This window comes from Chenopodium album, chromosome 8, assembly GCF_948465745.1.
Source record: "Chenopodium album chromosome 8, dcCheAlbu1.1, whole genome shotgun sequence".
Taxonomy (NCBI): domain Eukaryota; kingdom Viridiplantae; phylum Streptophyta; class Magnoliopsida; order Caryophyllales; family Amaranthaceae; genus Chenopodium; species Chenopodium album.
The window spans coordinates 50726815-50746186 of record NC_137841.1 but is presented as its reverse complement, the minus strand read 5'-3'; positions in this window follow the sequence as shown (position 1 = coordinate 50746186).

Genomic DNA, 19372 nt, shown 5'->3' with positions numbered 1-19372 from the left:
GAGAACGAGGGATTATGTTGTTAAACAAAAATTTCAGCGGGATTTTGTCAAGAGGGGTTTGGTCATTGTGGTTTATTTAGGGTTCCTCAGGGACACCTCCAAGATGCTCAACAATTTCATCAATATTAGCATCTGGAAGGGGGTTTCTGATGACATTTTTTTGAAATACAAATCATATCTAGCATTCGGCACTTCAAACAACTCGGCCAAATATGCAGCATCAAATTAATTTTCCTTCCCGTACACCATGCTACGAACAGTACCCTTAGTGTACTTAAAGTTTTTTGCAAAAATCTTTCATATCATCAACATACATACTCCGATTATAACATTTGTTTTAAGGGGTTTTTGTCCCTCGGGAGAGTTACGTCACAAAGTCTGGTCCGGCTGAGTTGCACCTGCAAAACAACGGAGACTCCGGGTGGTTGGAGCTCCGCCTCCAAGATCAAGTTAGTAAATTGAAGGGAAATAAAGAGTACGGAAATTTAGGTGGGGATCTGCTTGGATTCCAAGCTCAGGTGTTTCTCTGATGAGAGAGAATGTAGGTGTAATAAATGATTGAATGTGTCCCCAGAATGGGGAAATATCTCCCTATTTATAGGGTCCTTGGAGAACGTGCCCCTATCTAGGTCACTTGACCTACTTTCAATGGGCTGCGCCGTAAAACGGTGCTTCTAGGGATTTAGGCCCTTGAAGGCCGCAATTTCAGAGGTATATCTGAGGGCGCTAAGTGTCAAGAGGATATTAGGCCACGTGGGCCATCCTGAGCTAGACACGTGCCTTCCTCTCATTGGTCCACGTGTCGAGGGTATTTTTACGCTAAACATTTGCCCCTTACAGGTTACACGTGCATATCACGTGGGGCCTGTAACACATGTCCACCTTTCATGGGTGAACAGTAACGGGTAAAATTTTTGAATTTCAAATCAAAAATTTCCCCCCACTTTCACTTTCTATAAATAGAAAGTTACCCCCCCCCCCTTTTTCACACCTTACGTTCACATTTGACTTTTTAGTGAGAGAAAGAGAGAGATTCTAGAGAGAAGTGCTCTGCTTCCGTCTGCGTCACAGTACGTTCAAGCTTCCAAGTGCTAGCAGTTCAACACCCGATTTACCTGCTGTAGCGGTTTTCATATTTATCCAGAGAAAAAGCGAGGTAACCGCCTGTACCATTTTAGCTTTCCTCCCTTTCAATTTGTATACCATTTTTTCTCCGCCTGTATACCTAGCTTTTTAGAGAATATAAATGAGTACCCAATCCACTCACTCGGCAATGCCTAGGACACTCGGCCGATCCCCCGGAACGGCTGAGTCTTGAAACAGGGGGTGCCTCTTCTGGACTGTCGGAACCAATATGCTCATCTCCGAATTCCTCCCTCTCTGTGTCTGTGCAGGACACAATGGCCAGAACGAAACAGACGGCCAAACGGTCTAAGAGCCGGCGCACTATGAGAGTGCCAGCCGATGAGGTTTTCTCGGACGGGGAACCGAGGGATTGGGAGGAGAGCGGATCTGACGAAGAGGCTCCCTCTACTTCCAGGAGCTCTAGGGTACGAGAGGTAGACGGCGAGGGAGCCGCCTCCTCTAATGAAGACGGCGATGCTGAGGCCGCCTCCTCCAGCTCTGACTAAGACAATTTTACGGCTGACTATCAGCAGCCGCCTGACAAGGAAATAAACGCGTCGTCAATTGTCTATCCCTAGATCAAATACAATTTATACAACCTAAACAAACCTAATACGAGTATAAGGCAAGCATAGGGGTCGAACCACAGAGAACGGATAAACACCACCAAATGTTATCGACAATTAAGCTAGTCCGGAATAGGGGATAAATAAACTAAAGTCTAAAGATGCTAAAACAAGAAATAAAACATTAAGGAAAATGGTTTAGGTATAGCATTCACTTGAACATAAACAAAGGCATAGAAATTGAATTAATTATGAACTAAACATGCTCGAATATCGAAGTAAAGGATCCAATCTAGCCGCCTTCCGGGGTCAATTGGCTTCTCCTAACATAGCCTCTATGTTTCCACATTAGAACCATATACTAAGAGGTACTATTAAATAACAATCGATAGTAATGAACCTTAACTAAGTCAACTTCCATTTCTTGTTAGCAAAGATTCACCTTTAATCAACCAACAATGTGCACTTGCAAGAAGATTAAAGAATATCAAGCATATAAAGACTTTAACCACAAATAAATCAATTCTAAACCCTAGAACATGATCAAGGTCCAACTACACCACAACCATTCCCTTAATGGGGAAATTACTCACTAATCATGCTAATAACAAGATTAATTAACAAACAATCAAGAATAAACATGATTAACAAGCAATACCAACAACTAAAATAATAATCAAAATAAAACAAATAAAAATATAGGAGAGAGAGTAAGAGATTGCTCATTAATTGAAGATGAAGGTCTATAGAGGATTGAACAAGCTCCTTCTTCAAAATCCAAGTTCATTAATGAAGAAAACCCCACTTTCTCTCTCTACCAATGAAGACTAATCCTAACCTAAAACTAAAACTAATTAGAGAGTAGAATAGATAGTTATTCAATATATGTCCTAATTACCCCCAAAATTGGGTATTTATACTAACTTAATAAAACTAGGAGAAATAGAAAAAGAGAAGGAAAGAAAATAAATTAAATTAAGAAGGAAAAGTAAAAATAAGAAACTAAAATAAAAATAAAAATAAAAGAAAGAAAATAAGAAAAGAGAAAAGAAAACAAAGAAATAAAAATAAAAGAAAAAGAAAATGAAATAATAAACCCACAAATCCTAATTCTCACCAAAACCAACAGACCCCCCAGCTTCTTCTTCGACCTTAATGGATGCTCTGATTTTTTTTATCATCATACCACCATCATGAACCATTATCATTAAATCACCACCGTCAATCATCATCTCTTATCATTGAGCATCAATCAAGGTCATTCGATCTTCATTAAACATCATATGCGAGTCTCGTGAAATGGTTCGATCGAACCAATGGTTCGTTCGACCGAACTACGGGGTTGGTTCGGTCGAACCATGGGTATGTTCGACCACTCCTCTTCGAATAACAAAACCCCCAAAGTCTCTGACTCGACGTTCGGCCGAACTCTTATTGGTTTGCTCGAACTTGATTAATCTGTGATTTGCTCTGATTTTTGGGTCGATTGGGAGGCCGAATTGCTTAATTGTTGCTGGTTGTTGATGGTGGTGTTGCTGTTACGGGGAGTTGGTGAGGGGCTGTTGTGGTCAGGTGCTGTGAGTGGAAGGAGGAGGTTAATTGGTGGCTGAAATTGAGTGGCTGCTGTGGTTGATTGTGGTGGCGGAGCAGGGGAAATGGAGGTGAGTGGTGGTTGCGGTTGCTTGTTTGTGTGGTGAAGGTTGCGCGGAGTTGAGTGAGGGAGCAGCGGATTGGTGACTGGTGGCTGCTCTGGTTGTAGGTGGTGCTGGTGGTTGATGGTGATTTAGGTGCGTGGCTGGGTGCGTAAGGTTGTTGTGGTTGTGTATTGGGTTGCAGCGTTGGTGTGAGAACAAGGGGTAGTGGTGGCTGTGATGCGTGGTAGAGCTGTGGGTTTTCGTGGCTGCGCGGATTGGTGGTGGAAAGTACTGTGGTTGCTGTTGTTGGTGGTTGTGAGGTTGTGCGTTAGTGTTGCAATTGCGGGGTGTTGAAGGTGGCATAGCTGGTGAGTGGATGTTGAGTGGCTGATGAGGCTGCTGGTTTGTGTTGTGAAGGGGGCAGCAGTGGTGGTCATTGGTGGACGGTGGTGCAGGGAGCAAGGGAACTGGTGTGGTGGTGGTTAAGAAGGTGGGGTGATGGATAAGAGGTGGGCAGCAGCCATCAAAGTAAAGAATTGCACACTTTCACTCGTCCCCGAACTCCGAACTCACTTGACATGAAACCCGGGACCCTAAACACAAAACCGAGGAGAAATCAACACAAATAAAAATGAAATAAATAAATTAGGAATAAAATAAAGTAAAATAGAAAAAGAGAAATAACACTAAACTAATAAAAATTAAATAAAAAATATACAAGTAAATAAAATCAAATAAATAACAAATCAAAAGCAAATAAAATACGAAAATAAACTAATTCTAATAAAAACTACGAAAAGAACTAAAACACGACAAAATTACCAAATAAACAAGAAATGTTATTAAGAGAAAACAAGAGAAAGAAAGGGAAAATAAGATAAAATAAACGTGAAAATAACTCTAAAAATACTTCCTAAGAGACACATAAATGTCACTCATCAAATTCCCCCAAGCTAAACCTTTTCTCGTCCTCGAGCAAAGCTAAGGCAAAAGAGAACAAGATGGAATTATTGAAAGCAAAAGAAACAAAATAGAAACAAAGAGAAAGAATGTACACTAACTCACTGTCGTAGGAATCACGGATGCATTTAGCGTATGCATCAAGCCCTTTAAACCCCTATGTCGCCAAAGAGGACGAGTAAGCTCTCGTGAGGGTTTCCTAAGAGGTTTAACCCACAACTCTTGGCAACACATAACATTCAAGGCAAAGGTGAAATCAAGAAAACTCGAGTTTTGATATTTCAAACCAAACACAAACAATGGGCTAAATGCACAAGAATACAATCCTTTCTAGACATTAAAGGTAGCCAAGCAAAAGAATAGCTAAGGTTGGTACACACATAAAGCATGCAAAGGGTAGATAACTTAGAGGGACTTACACTCCTCCTTATCTCCAACCAAACTTCCGCATCCTCACTAGTTTTGCATCCACTTTTAAGGTGATATCTCGAGATTCCTCGAAGGAATCGGAAGAAATAATCAATGAAAAATATTTAGGCTAGCCGACATCTTGGCATTGATAGGTCGCTCAATAGGCTTGGCTTGATTACCCTCCATCGGTAGTAACTAAACCTACTAAGGTCAAAAGGTCTTAAAAGGGTTGAAACGTTTAGGCTAGGGTAAAGGGTGTGGAAATAAATTTGGAAATTGGTGGTAAACTTAGAAGTGAAGCAAGGTTGATCATTCCTCAATTCAAACTCAATAAACTACCAACTTTCAAATCAAAAATTCTAGCAACTCCTCCCCCAAGCTTATTCTTTTTCAACCAAACAACAAATATATTTGTATTTTCTCAATATTTTCTTCTTTCTCTTTTTTTCATTTCTTTTTATTCTTTGCTCTCGCCTCTTTTAACTTTGAGCGGCTTTTTTTCTTTCATTTCCTTTATTTTCTTCTCATTTACTCAAACTATTCAACATAACAAATATAATAACAAGTACAAAAATTTGAGTTTTTCACTTCTTTTTCATTCTTTTTCTCACATTCATTAACCAAAAATACAAATCAAGTCCCGAGAATGCTTTACAAAAACTAATAAAGGTGAAAATAAAGCAAAGGTCCATTGGTTTGTAATGTGGTTATGCCAAAGAAGGGAAAATGGCTCAAATTGGGTTACTAAATGAGCAAATGCAAAAGAAAAATAAAAGAATAGAAAAAAATAAAACAAAACAAAAATCCTAATTGCCTTCGTCTTCCCCTAGGTTGGTTCGGTCTCGATCTTGGGTAGATTAAGCCAAATTCTCGATATAAGCTAGCAATGCCAAGGATCCAAATGCTACACGTGCAAGAAATGTAGAAGGATAGAAAAAAATAGACACATCCTCACAAAAATGACGGTATTGGAGTAGCAAAAACCACCTTTAAAGCTTCAACTAGCTAGAGAGCGACAACCATCTTACCACAAACCAAGTGAACTAAGGTCTCAAAGCCCGTAAGTTCTACTACCTTGGCAATGTTATATGTGTGAACCAACCTTGACATTCAAGTGCATGAAAACCTCTAACAACTAGCAAAGAGGGTATTCTAGGTGCTAAAGCCCAATTATGTCCAAGTTTAAAACAAAACATTTTGAAACTTGCCTTGAATGCCATGGAAAGACACTATACACACAAATATTCATAAAACAAACAATAATCAAGAATGCATATACAATTGTGCAAGATGAAAGCATGATCAATCAAAGCTACAAATACCAAAATTCAACTCAATAAGGCACTCATGGCCATCCAAACATAGAAAACCAATCTCAATAATAGACTTTGGAAAGTATGAGAGAAATAAATCAAGCAATCATGAGACTATGGATTAAGAAACCACCAAGAGATATAGATAACCCCCCAAGCTAGCGAATAGCTACTCCCCCAAGCTAGAATGGAGCATTGTCCTCAATGCTCGAAATAAAGGCACAAAGGGTGGGTGGGAGGGGAAGAAAGAAAACACATTCACACAACAATTCATAATTCATTCAATCCAAATTCAAATAAGAAAGCAAATCCAAGATGAGGGAAGAAGGAAAGAGTAAACCAAATGTGAGGTGGGTGTTGAAACCCGCAATTGAGCACATTGTCCACAATTTCATCTAATTCCTCGTCTTTGTTGCTTTTCCAAATGCAAGCAATCATTGGTGTGCTTCTTCTCAGGGAGCTCAATCCAAAATCCTTGCACATGAGTATATGCATCGAGTACCTATACACATAGACAAGAGAGTAAACAAAAATTAGAAACACAAAAGAAAGAAAAAGAAAGCAATAAAACACGGGTTACTTCCCGCAAAGGCTTGCTTAACGTCCAAGCATGACCAATCTAGTAAACAACCCGACAAAGAACGCAAAAGCTTGTCATATGCACCGGCAAACATATCAAGAAATAGAGCATACGCGATGCTCATTTGACAAGCAAACATAAAGTACAAGGAGACTTTATGCTTGAGAGAAGGGAGAAAATAAAAAGTAAAAGAATCAAAAGAAAAATCAAGAAAATAAGAAGAAAAAGAAAAATCCTCACAAAAATCTTTTTGGTTGGCATTATAACTCTTTTCCTCATCAACAATGAAAGAGTTGGGGGCTTCGGAAGCATGAATAGGAAGAGGATCCCTAAGAGGTTCTTTGAGAAAAGAAGGGAGGAACATAGGATAGTAGGAGATATGGTTAAACCTTTGGGAAAAAGGTGTATGAGAAAGGGAAAAAGGGGTAGTTAATCCCTCATCACAAGATCTCACATCACTAATGAGGGAATGAAAATCAATCAAGGAATCCTCAAATGAAGAACCCTCATGTTCTACATCTCCCTCAAGCTCAAAAACTCCAAGGTATTCAACCTTATCCTCCTTTTCACCACAATAAACAACCTTTCCTTCTACTATCTCAAAATCAAGAGTGAATGGGGGCAAGTTTCTCTCAAACTCATCTCTTTCTAATGAAGCCTTATCAATGAACTCACTCATAAGGTTATGGGCTACCGTTTGAAACTCAAGAAATATTTGGGGCATAATCTCAAATGAGTCCAAATCATCATGGATAGACGAGTCAAAAGCTTGCTCATTGGAATAATCTAGGGGACTATGGGGCACACCTTTAGAATTCATGCAAAAATCGGACGCAATATGAGAAAGAATATGCACTTCATCATCATTAGAATGTACCTCATTACATTGAGCTATAGAGGGAGGGGAGTTGAAATCATGCATTACATGGTCACTATGGGGAGCATCAAGCACATCATGGGAATTCATATTAGACAAATCATGAAAATTAGCATCAATATTAAAAGCATGAGAATCCCGAACATAAGTCTCATGATTGGCCCTCTCCCAATCATAATTATCCCTAGCTAACCATGAATAGAAATCCCAAGCTTCATCCGAAGACATGTCTTGAAATTTACCATTTAACATATTATCAACTACTCCTCTAAAATTCTCATTTAATCCCAAATTGATGATTTCACAATAATCACCCTTGGTTAAACCTTTAACACCCTCTAGGAAATCCTCAAGTCTATTGAAATACACCCAAAACGGTTCATTATCAAATTGAGGAATGGAAATATAAGCCATTATTTTTCAAAAAAAGCAACACAAATAAAAACCAACAAATCAAAAGAAAATTATAAACAATGGACTAGTCTCAATAAGATAACACAATGGTAATGGAAGCCATTCCCCGGCAACGGCGCCAATTTGACAAGGGAATAAACGCGTCGTCAATTGTCTATCCCTAGATCAAATACAATTTATACAACCTAAACAAACCAAATACGAGTATAAGGCAAGCATAGGGGTCGAACCACAGAGAACGGATAAACACCACCAAATGTTATCGACAATTAAGCTAGTCCGGAATAGGGGATAAATAAACTAAAGTCTAAAGATGCTAAAACAAGAAATAAAACATTAAGGAAAATGGTTTAGGTATAGCATTCACTTGAACATAAACAAAGGCATAGAAATTGAATTAATTATGAACTAAACATGCTCGAATATTGAAATAAAGGATCCAATCTAGGCGCCTTCCGGGGTCAATTGGCTTCTCCTAACATAGCCTCTATGTTTCCACATTAGAACCATATACTAGGAGGTACTGTTAAATAACAATCGATAGTAATGAACCTTAACTAAGTCAACTTCCGTTTCTTGTTAGCAAAGATTCACCTTTAATCAACCAACAATGTGCACTTGCAAGAAGATTAAAGAATATCAAGCATATAAAGACTTTAATCACAAATAAATCAATTCTAAACCCTAGAACATGCTCAAGGTCCAACTACACCACAACCATTCCCTTAATGGGGAAATTACTCACTAATCATGCTAATAACAAGATTAATTAACAAACAATCAAGAATAAACATGATTAACAAGCAATACCAACAACTTAAGATGACTCCTGCTGATCTTAGTGTCCTCCAACAAACCCTTATCTTAAGATGACTCCTGCTGATCTTGGTGAGAATTTGATGCCTAAGTCGTTTGACTTGGATGTCGAGGCGTGTTTGGTGAGTTTGATTCAGGCTCTTGAGAAGGCGAAGGAGGATGAGAAGCTGAAAGAAGAGCGAGAAGAAAAGGAGAAGGCTAAACTAAAAGAAGCAGAGGAAGAAAAATAGTTGACAGAAAAATCTGAAGTACTAGAGAAAGTGGAAAAAGATGAAAATTCAGAGAAAAAACTGTCATCTGATGAGAAGAGTACTGTTTTTTATTAATTGGGAGTTTAGACCCATTAGACATTAATTAGTGACTCTTTGAACAAGTTAATCTTGATCTTGCCATACCTTTTCGAAAGTATGTACTGCTAGGAGATTTCTATGTTAATTTTCTGAAAACTGTATTTTCGAATCTAGGAATAAAGTCCATCTTCTTGTTCAAGCTATATTTTTATCTAATTAGGCGAATGGTATAGTTACCATTTTGTACTGTAAAACAATCAGTCAGAGTAAGGGTTGAGCGCGAACACTATACTGGTTCTACACTTCTATCTATTGTTATTAGGCGAATTGTGTAGTACCATTTTGTACTGTAAAAAATAATCAGATCAGTTGGAATAAGGGTTGAGCATAGACTAAATGAAGGAGTTGGTGAGGGGTTGATGTGGTCAGGTGGTGTGAGTGGAAGGAGAAGGTTAATTTGTGGCTGCTGTGGTTGATTGTGGTGGCGGAGCAGGGGAAATGGAGGTGAGTGGTGGTTGCGGTTGCTTGTTTGTGTGGTGAAGGTTGCGCGGAGTTGAGTGAGGGAGCAGCGGATTGGCGACTGGTGGTTGCTCTGGTTGTAGGTGGTGCTGGTGGTTGATGGTGGTTTAGGTGCGTGGCTGGGTGCGTAAGGTTGTTGTGGTTGTGTATTGGGTTGCAGCGTTGGTGTGAGAACAAGGGGTAGTGGTGGCTGTGATGCGTGGTAGAGCTGTGGGTTTTCGTGGCTGCAAGGATTGGTGGTGGAAAGTACTGTGGTTGTTGTTGTTGTTGGTTGTGGGGTTGTGCGTTAGTGTTGCAATTGCGGGGTGTTGAAGGTGGCATGGCTGGTGAGTGGATGTTGAGTGGCTGATGAGGCTGCTGGTTTGTGTTGTGAAGGGGGCAGCAGTGGTGGTCATTGGTGGACGGTGGTGCAGGGAGCAAGGGAACTGGTGTGGTGGTGGTTAAGAAGGTGGGGTGATGGATAAAAGGTGGGCAGCAGCCATCAAAGTAAAGAATTGCACACTTTCACTCGTCCCCGAACTCCGAACTCACTTGACATGAAACCCGGGACCCTAAACACAAAACCGAGGAGAAATCAAGACAAATAAAAATGAAATAAATAAATTAGGAATAAAATAAAGTAAAATAGAAAAAGAGAAATAACACTAAACTAATAAAAATTAAATAAAACTATACAAGTAAATAAAATCAAATAAATAACAAAATAAACTTAAAACTAATAAAAACTATACAAGCAAAGAAAGTGAAATAAAATAGACTCAAAACTAATTAAAATAAATAAAAGTAAATTAGAATACTTCAAGGAAAAATAAAGAACGAAATATAACAAATCAAAAGCAAATAAAATACGAAAATAAACTAATTCTAATAAAAACTACGAAAAGAACTAAAACACGACAAAATTACCAAATAAACAAGAAATGTTATTAAGAGAAAACAAGAGAAAGAAAGGGAAAATAAGATAAAATAAACGCGAAAATGACTCTAAAAATACTTCCTAAGAGTGACATAAATGTCACTCATCACCGCCTAAGGTCGCCGACAACCCCAACCCTAAAAGGACCCGGATGCTGCCGGGTAACATCGCCCTCCTTAATAGCGGATTCAGGGCCTTCAAGGAAAAGCACCCCCTTGGAAGGGGTTGGGAGATTATCGTCCCTCCGGCTGACGCTGTAATGGCTTGAAGCGATGATATTGAGCACGCACATGACTACTTCATCTGCTACGAGGCGGTTATCGAAGCCGGCCTCCGGTTCCCCCTCCACCCCGGGATTAGGAAAATCCTTAAGGGGTACAATCTAGGGGTTTGGCAGCTCACCCCCAATTCGTGGGTGAATATTCTAAGTTATATCGCCGCCTGCGAGTTTCAAAACTTGAACCCCAGCTTCTCTGCCTTCGCTCATATGCACTACTTGAGCAAGGCTCCAGGCGGCCATGGGGCATGGTATACTCTGACCACCTTGCCCCAATACTTGATGACTTTGGACAAAGTGTCTAAATGGTCCGAGTGGAAGGACAAGTTTTATTTGGTTTCCTCCCCCACCCTAAGACACAACCGGACACTGCGCCGGTATAATACTGAGCCGGCTCTTCTTGGACGTAAATGCCCTCTCCCGGCACTATCTACTAAGGCCCAGGAGCAAATAATGGAGCCGGGATTCTTTAAAACAACAACTGAGCCCATGGGGGATGGGACTCACATTATTGTACCCAAAAACTGGATTCCCCATCCGGACTTCTTCAAGGACGAGTGCTTCTTGTCCGCCTGCGGGCTAAGTACCACGTTTCCCAGGGGTAGAATACTTCTCATCCGGAATGATTGTTATTTTACTTTGGTTGCAAACTTGCCATAATTTCTTCTAACCATAAATTCTTGCTCTTTCAGACGAAGCCTTGACTAGTCTCAATAAGATAACACAATGGTAATGGAAGCCATTCCCCGGCAACGGCGCCAATTTGACAAGGGAATAAACGCGTCGTCAATTGTCTATCCCTAGATCAAATACAATTTATACAACCTAAACAAACCAAATACGAGTATAAGGCAAGCATAGGGGTCGAACCACAGAGAACGGATAAACACCACCAAATGTTATCGACAATTAAGCTAGTCCGGAATAGGGGATAAATAAACTAAAGTCTAAAGATGCTAAAACAAGAAATAAAACATTAAGGAAAATGGTTTAGGTATAGCATTCACTTGAACATAAACAAAGGCATAGAAATTGAATTAATTATGAACTAAACATGCTCGAATATTGAAATAAAGGATCCAATCTAGGCGCCTTCCGGGGTCAATTGGCTTCTCCTAACATAGCCTCTATGTTTCCACATTAGAACCATATACTAGGAGGTACTGTTAAATAACAATCGATAGTAATGAACCTTAACTAAGTCAACTTCCGTTTCTTGTTAGCAAAGATTCACCTTTAATCAACCAACAATGTGCACTTGCAAGAAGATTAAAGAATATCAAGCATATAAAGACTTTAATCACAAATAAATCAATTCTAAACCCTAGAACATGCTCAAGGTCCAACTACACCACAACCATTCCCTTAATGGGGAAATTACTCACTAATCATGCTAATAACAAGATTAATTAACAAACAATCAAGAATAAACATGATTAACAAGCAATACCAACAACTTAAGATGACTCCTGCTGATCTTAGTGTCCTCCAACAAACCCTTATCTTAAGATGACTCCTGCTGATCTTGGTGAGAATTTGATGCCTAAGTCGTTTGACTTGGATGTCGAGGCGTGTTTGGTGAGTTTGATTCAGGCTCTTGAGAAGGCGAAGGAGGATGAGAAGCTGAAAGAAGAGCGAGAAGAAAAGGAGAAGGCTAAACTAAAAGAAGCAGAGGAAGAAAAGTAGTTGACAGAAAAATCTGAAGTACTAGAGAAAGTGGAAAAAGATGAAAATTCAGAGAAAAAACTGTCATCTGATGAGAAGAGTACTGTTTTTTATTAATTGGGAGTTTAGACCCATTAGACATTAATTAGTGACTCTTTGAACAAGTTAATCTTGATCTTGCCATACCTTTTCGAAAGTATGTACTGCTAGGAGATTTCTATGTTAATTTTCTGAAAACTGTATTTTCGAATCTAGGAATAAAGTCCATCTTCTTGTTCAAGCTATATTTTTATCTAATTAGGCGAATGGTATAGTTACCATTTTGTACTGTAAAACAATCAGTCAGAGTAAGGGTTGAGCGCGAACACTATACTGGTTCTACACTTCTATCTATTGTTATTAGGCGAATTGTGTAGTACCATTTTGTACTGTAAAAAATAATCAGATCAGTTGGAATAAGGGTTGAGCATAGACTAAATGAAGGAGTTGGTGAGGGGTTGATGTGGTCAGGTGGTGTGAGTGGAAGGAGAAGGTTAATTTGTGGCTGCTGTGGTTGATTGTGGTGGCGGAGCAGGGGAAATGGAGGTGAGTGGTGGTTGCGGTTGCTTGTTTGTGTGGTGAAGGTTGCGCGGAGTTGAGTGAGGGAGCAGCGGATTGGCGACTGGTGGTTGCTCTGGTTGTAGGTGGTGCTGGTGGTTGATGGTGGTTTAGGTGCGTGGCTGGGTGCGTAAGGTTGTTGTGGTTGTGTATTGGGTTGCAGCGTTGGTGTGAGAACAAGGGGTAGTGGTGGCTGTGATGCGTGGTAGAGCTGTGGGTTTTCGTGGCTGCAAGGATTGGTGGTGGAAAGTACTGTGGTTGTTGTTGTTGTTGGTTGTGGGGTTGTGCGTTAGTGTTGCAATTGCGGGGTGTTGAAGGTGGCATGGCTGGTGAGTGGATGTTGAGTGGCTGATGAGGCTGCTGGTTTGTGTTGTGAAGGGGGCAGCAGTGGTGGTCATTGGTGGACGGTGGTGCAGGGAGCAAGGGAACTGGTGTGGTGGTGGTTAAGAAGGTGGGGTGATGGATAAAAGGTGGGCAGCAGCCATCAAAGTAAAGAATTGCACACTTTCACTCGTCCCCGAACTCCGAACTCACTTGACATGAAACCCGGGACCCTAAACACAAAACCGAGGAGAAATCAAGACAAATAAAAATGAAATAAATAAATTAGGAATAAAATAAAGTAAAATAGAAAAAGAGAAATAACACTAAACTAATAAAAATTAAATAAAACTATACAAGTAAATAAAATCAAATAAATAACAAAATAAACTTAAAACTAATAAAAACTATACAAGCAAAGAAAGTGAAATAAAATAGACTCAAAACTAATTAAAATAAATAAAAGTAAATTAGAATACTTCAAGGAAAAATAAAGAACGAAATATAACAAATCAAAAGCAAATAAAATACGAAAATAAACTAATTCTAATAAAAACTACGAAAAGAACTAAAACACGACAAAATTACCAAATAAACAAGAAATGTTATTAAGAGAAAACAAGAGAAAGAAAGGGAAAATAAGATAAAATAAACGCGAAAATGACTCTAAAAATACTTCCTAAGAGTGACATAAATGTCACTCATCACCGCCTAAGGTCGCCGACAACCCCAACCCTAAAAGGACCCGGATGCTGCCGGGTAACATCGCCCTCCTTAATAGCGGATTCAGGGCCTTCAAGGAAAAGCACCCCCTTGGAAGGGGTTGGGAGATTATCGTCCCTCCGGCTGACGCTGTAATGGCTTGAAGCGATGATATTGAGCACGCACATGACTACTTCATCTGCTACGAGGCGGTTATCGAAGCCGGCCTCCGGTTCCCCCTCCACCCCGGGATTAGGAAAATCCTTAAGGGGTACAATCTAGGGGTTTGGCAGCTCACCCCCAATTCGTGGGTGAATATTCTAAGTTATATCGCCGCCTGCGAGTTTCAAAACTTGAACCCCAGCTTCTCTGCCTTCGCTCATATGCACTACTTGAGCAAGGCTCCAGGCGGCCATGGGGCATGGTATACTCTGACCACCTTGCCCCAATACTTGATGACTTTGGACAAAGTGTCTAAATGGTCCGAGTGGAAGGACAAGTTTTATTTGGTTTCCTCCCCCACCCTAAGACACAACCGGACACTGCGCCGGTATAATACTGAGCCGGCTCTTCTTGGACGTAAATGCCCTCTCCCGGCACTATCTACTAAGGCCCAGGAGCAAATAATGGAGCCGGGATTCTTTAAAACAACAACTGAGCCCATGGGGGATGGGACTCACATTATTGTACCCAAAAACTGGATTCCCCATCCGGACTTCTTCAAGGACGAGTGCTTCTTGTCCGCCTGCGGGCTAAGTACCACGTTTCCCAGGGGTAGAATACTTCTCATCCGGAATGATTGTTATTTTACTTTGGTTGCAAACTTGCCATAATTTCTTCTAACCATAAATTCTTGCTCTTTCAGACGAAGCCTTGAAAATGGTAGACTAGGCGAAGACACCGGCTAAGTCCGCGGCGCTGCTGCGCAAAGAGGTGGCACTTGCGAAGAAGGCAGCCGTCGAGGCTAAAGATTCCGAGAAAGGCGGGGTAAGACTGCCTGACTTTATGTGTTTGCATTTTTTTTTACCGGTTGGGTATACTTATCCTTTGTTTATTTCTCAGGAGTCCGTCAAGAAGATTCCACAATCCTTCTCCAAGCTGCTCAAAAGGCAAGGAGATGATCTGGAGAAGACTCCGGCTGCGAAAGCCGCCAAGAAGGACCCTCCTCCACCCCAGAAACAAACATCTGCCCAATCCGGTCGTCCAACGACTAGGGGCAAATCCCCTGCTGTGTTGAGAAAACTGAGCGAAAGCTCAGAACGCTCGCAGTAGAAAGCGCCGGATGCCTCTACGGCATCGAAGGGTGGTGATCCACCCAATGTTGCAAGCGGTGCGGCAACGCCTGGGGAGGAGCAGAAGCCGGACACCCATCCAGAATCCCAAGGTAAGGGACGGATTGAAATACCTTGGCCACTTGATTTTATGAGAATCAAGACCAAGGTCGATCCCTCTAAGGGGTCGGTCAGCAGCCGGCAAAAGATGAATGCCGACTACGCTGCCTCTATCTCACAGAGTACTACTTTTGATACAGATCTGACTTCTGACGAGCCGGATCTTGCGAGCTTTGCAAAACGGATGGTGAGGACCCTCACCCGGTCAGAGAAGAATTCCATACCTGATCTGCAGGTTGTGGACTTTGACCGGATAATGGGCCAACTGGCTGAGGTAATGAATCCCACAACCCTGATATTTTTATCTTTAATTCTACTAAGTAACTCATAAGCCGGTTGTTATTGTCTCAGGTGATGCTGAGAGTGGACGGCCTCCGGGGCCCCTTCAGGCAAAAACAGGAAGAGGTAAATGACGCCAAACGGAGGGCCCTTGAAAACCTCAACTCTGTTGAATATTCTGATTATATGTGTAATTTAAAGATTAAAGCAGTAGAGTTGAAACAGGAGGAGCTGATCCGGAGTTTGACGGCTGCAAACGACGAAGCTAACAGCCGGACTGATGACCTTGACAAGCAACTGAAGGATGCCAAATCAGATCTCAAGGCATTAGAGGATGCTGACAAGGAAAATGCCCAACTCCGAGCAGACGTTAACCGCCTGGGTGTTGAGCTTGTCAATCTGCGAAACAAGCAGTCGGACGAGCTTGCCCATGAACAAAAACGGCTGACAGTGGAGAAAGAGCAGGACAACTTAGCCCGGCTGAAGATCACCTGGAGCCTCCTTTACCCAGAAATAGACTTTGAGGTCTATAAGCTGAGGTATGATTACGCCTCTGAGGTGTATGATGCCCAGTTACTAGGTGATGCTCCCCCGCCTCGCTTCAAGGATTGGGCTGCTGAGCAGGGATATGAAGTCTCTCATACTGAGGAGCCGGCGGATGAGCATAACGAGGGCCAGACCAGCCAAACTCAGCCAGAGCAGCCACCTCAGCCTTAGGCGGGCCTCCCCCCAAACTTCTGCGGCAATATGCCATTCTTGTTTCTTCACCGGCTTGTATGCCGTGTTATGTTGTATTTTTACCAACCATGGGGTCGGATTAACATTTTATTTCTTTTCTTTCTTCACCGGAAGTGTCCGGTTAACACTTGATCTGGCCTTTGTGCCATTTTGAATATTAATGAAGTATTCCGACCCAGTCGGTATTTATATATGTTTGCGTTATGAGTTTTTTTAATTTGAAATTTTTTGCGTATGCTTGCACTTCTCTAATTTTTTGCCTAACTTAAAAAAGCATGCGGCAATTTGCAATCTGGGTGCTCTTGCCCCTGGGCGGCTGTGTGGTTGGTTTTATTTCACATCGATTGATTGGCTTGAAAACACTTGATACTAGAAGAAGTATGGAGTGATTTTAGGCCAATCAATCATAATGGTGATTGCCCCAAACCAAGTGCACAGCCGGCCATTAAAACGGGTTCTTTGAGCTTCTTGTCCAGGCGGTTGTATTCCGTCTGGGGTTACGTATAGCCGTTACACATAATCTTTTTCCCCAATAGGGGGAGTGAGTGAAACTTTGGAATAAATAACTTGAGTAAGAACTTCAGCCGATGACCGACTGATGCCTCAGAGCATCCAGTTTTCGGTAACTTAATCGTTCTTTAGATTATTCTGGTCAAATGGCTATGAGCTGACCAATTTGGTTGTTCGATTTTTACCATCTACGTTGGTACATAGAACCAACGAATAGTCTATTCTCTACGACGATTGCACCCGGAGGGGTGTCGCCGGACGCCTTTGTCCATATTGGGACAGGCGGTTTTTGTAAAGTAAGCAACCATCCGGCCATATTGGCCTTTGGTCTTGTTTGAGACAGGTTGTATAGCCACTAAGCGTTTTTGTGCCTAGTTTTTACGCGAACTTAGTTGGTTGAACAAATAATCCGTCTGAGTTTTACCCAGACGGACAAGCATTTGATAATTTACACAAGTATCGAACGTAATTAAATAATCAAAGGGTCCGTCTGAGCCTTACCCAGGCGGACTAGCAATTATTAGATTACACTAAGTATCAAACTTAGTTATTCAAACGGAGAGTCCGTCTGAGCTTTACCCAGGCGGACAAGCAGTTATAATATTCAACTAAACTAAGTATCAAAATTAGTAAGTTTAACACAAGGTCCGCCTGGGTATTGCCCAGGCGGACGAACAATTAAAATGGCAAGATAAATCTGCAAACAAAGTCTGGATTTTCATTGATTGACTTACTATTTACAAAAATTATACATTCTCAGAAGTAGTACTTTTTTAGATTGTCTACATTCCAAGTTCTAGGCAGGCGGCGACCGTCTGGAGTTTCCAGACGATAAGTGTCGTTCCTGACTTCTTCATAGATCCGGTAGGGGCCTTCCCAATTAGGGGTTAGCTTCCCAGCCTCATTGGCCCTGCCGGTTGCCTCCATTTTTCGTAACACAAAGTCATCCACCTTCAGAGGACGTTTGTGCACTTTTTTGTTATAAGCTCTGGTCATTCTCAGACGGTATATCTCATGTCGCAGGGCAGCGTTGCCCCTGCGTTCCGGGAGGGAGTCCAATGCCAGCCGCATGGCCTCCCAATTTGCCTCTTCATCATAGAGCATAACTTTGAGAGTCGGCTCATAGTGCTCAATGGGCAAGACGGCTTCAGCACCGTATACCATAAGAAATGGGGTTTCTCCGGTTGCCCCTTTAGTAGTGGTCCGGATGGCCCACGGGACATGAATTAATTCTTCTGCCCATAAACCACCGGCCCTTTCAATTTTCTTTTTTATGCCGTCTGAGATGAGTTTGTTGAAGGCTTTAACTTGGTCGTTTGCTTGGGGTCGGCCGACTGATGCAAAACAATGTGAGATACCCTGATCTCCCAACCAAGTCTTGAGCTGGGGGGTCTCAAACTAAGGGCCATTATCAAACACCATAGACATAGGTACCCTAAACCGGGTGATGATGTTCTTCCAGATGAAAGAGATGACATCCTTTGTCTTGATGTTCTTAACCGGCTCAGCTTCTACCCATTTAGTGAAATAATCCACACCCACCAAAATGTAGCGCTTTTCGCCTGGAGCAGGCGTATAAGGACACAAGATATCCATGCCCCATTGAGCGAATGGGACTGGGCTATGGATTGCCGTCAGATCAGTAATTGGGCGGCGAATCAGTGGGCCAAACCTTTGGCACATATCGCATCTTTTAACTAACTCTTTGGCGTCTACTTCAAGAGTAGGCCAGAAGTAATGCCGCCTGGCTCTAACGGCTAGGGACTTGCCGCCTATATGAGAGGCGCAGTACCCAGCATGCAATTCTTCGAGAATTTCTTTCCCCTTCTCTGGGGTAACACACTTCAATAAAGGTTTGAGGAAACCCGCCTTGAAGAGATCTCCGTTTCTCAACTCGAAGTTTGTTGCTCGCTTTTTCATGACGGCTGCCTCCTGTGGTGAATCAGGAAGCTTGTCGTCTACTAAATATGCCCGGATGCCATCCATCCAGGTAGAGCTTCGGTCCAAGATTCCAATGGGTTCTTCATGTATGCTTCTTTTTTCAAGAACTTCCCAAAAGACCGACCGAGGAGTATCGCAGTAGGCGGATGAAGCCAATTTGGACAACGCATCCGCCTGGTTGTTATCTGACCTAGGCACTTGATTCAGACGGAATTCCTCAAGTGCCTCAGCCTCTTCTTTGACTGCCTGAAGATATTTGATCATAGCCGGATGAGTTGCCTCATATGTTCCCTCATACTGGCTGACAACCAACTGAGAATCAGAATAGGCGTCAATTTTAGTTGCCCCTGCTGCCTTACACATGCGGATTCCGGCTAGCAGGACTTCATACTCCGCCTCGTTGTTTGAGGTTTGAAACTTAAACCGCAGTGCATATTCAAATTTGTCCCCCTCATGGGACTCGTATATAATTCCTGCACCGCAGCCGTTCTTCGTTGAGCTTCCGTCTACATACACTTTCCTAAACTGGT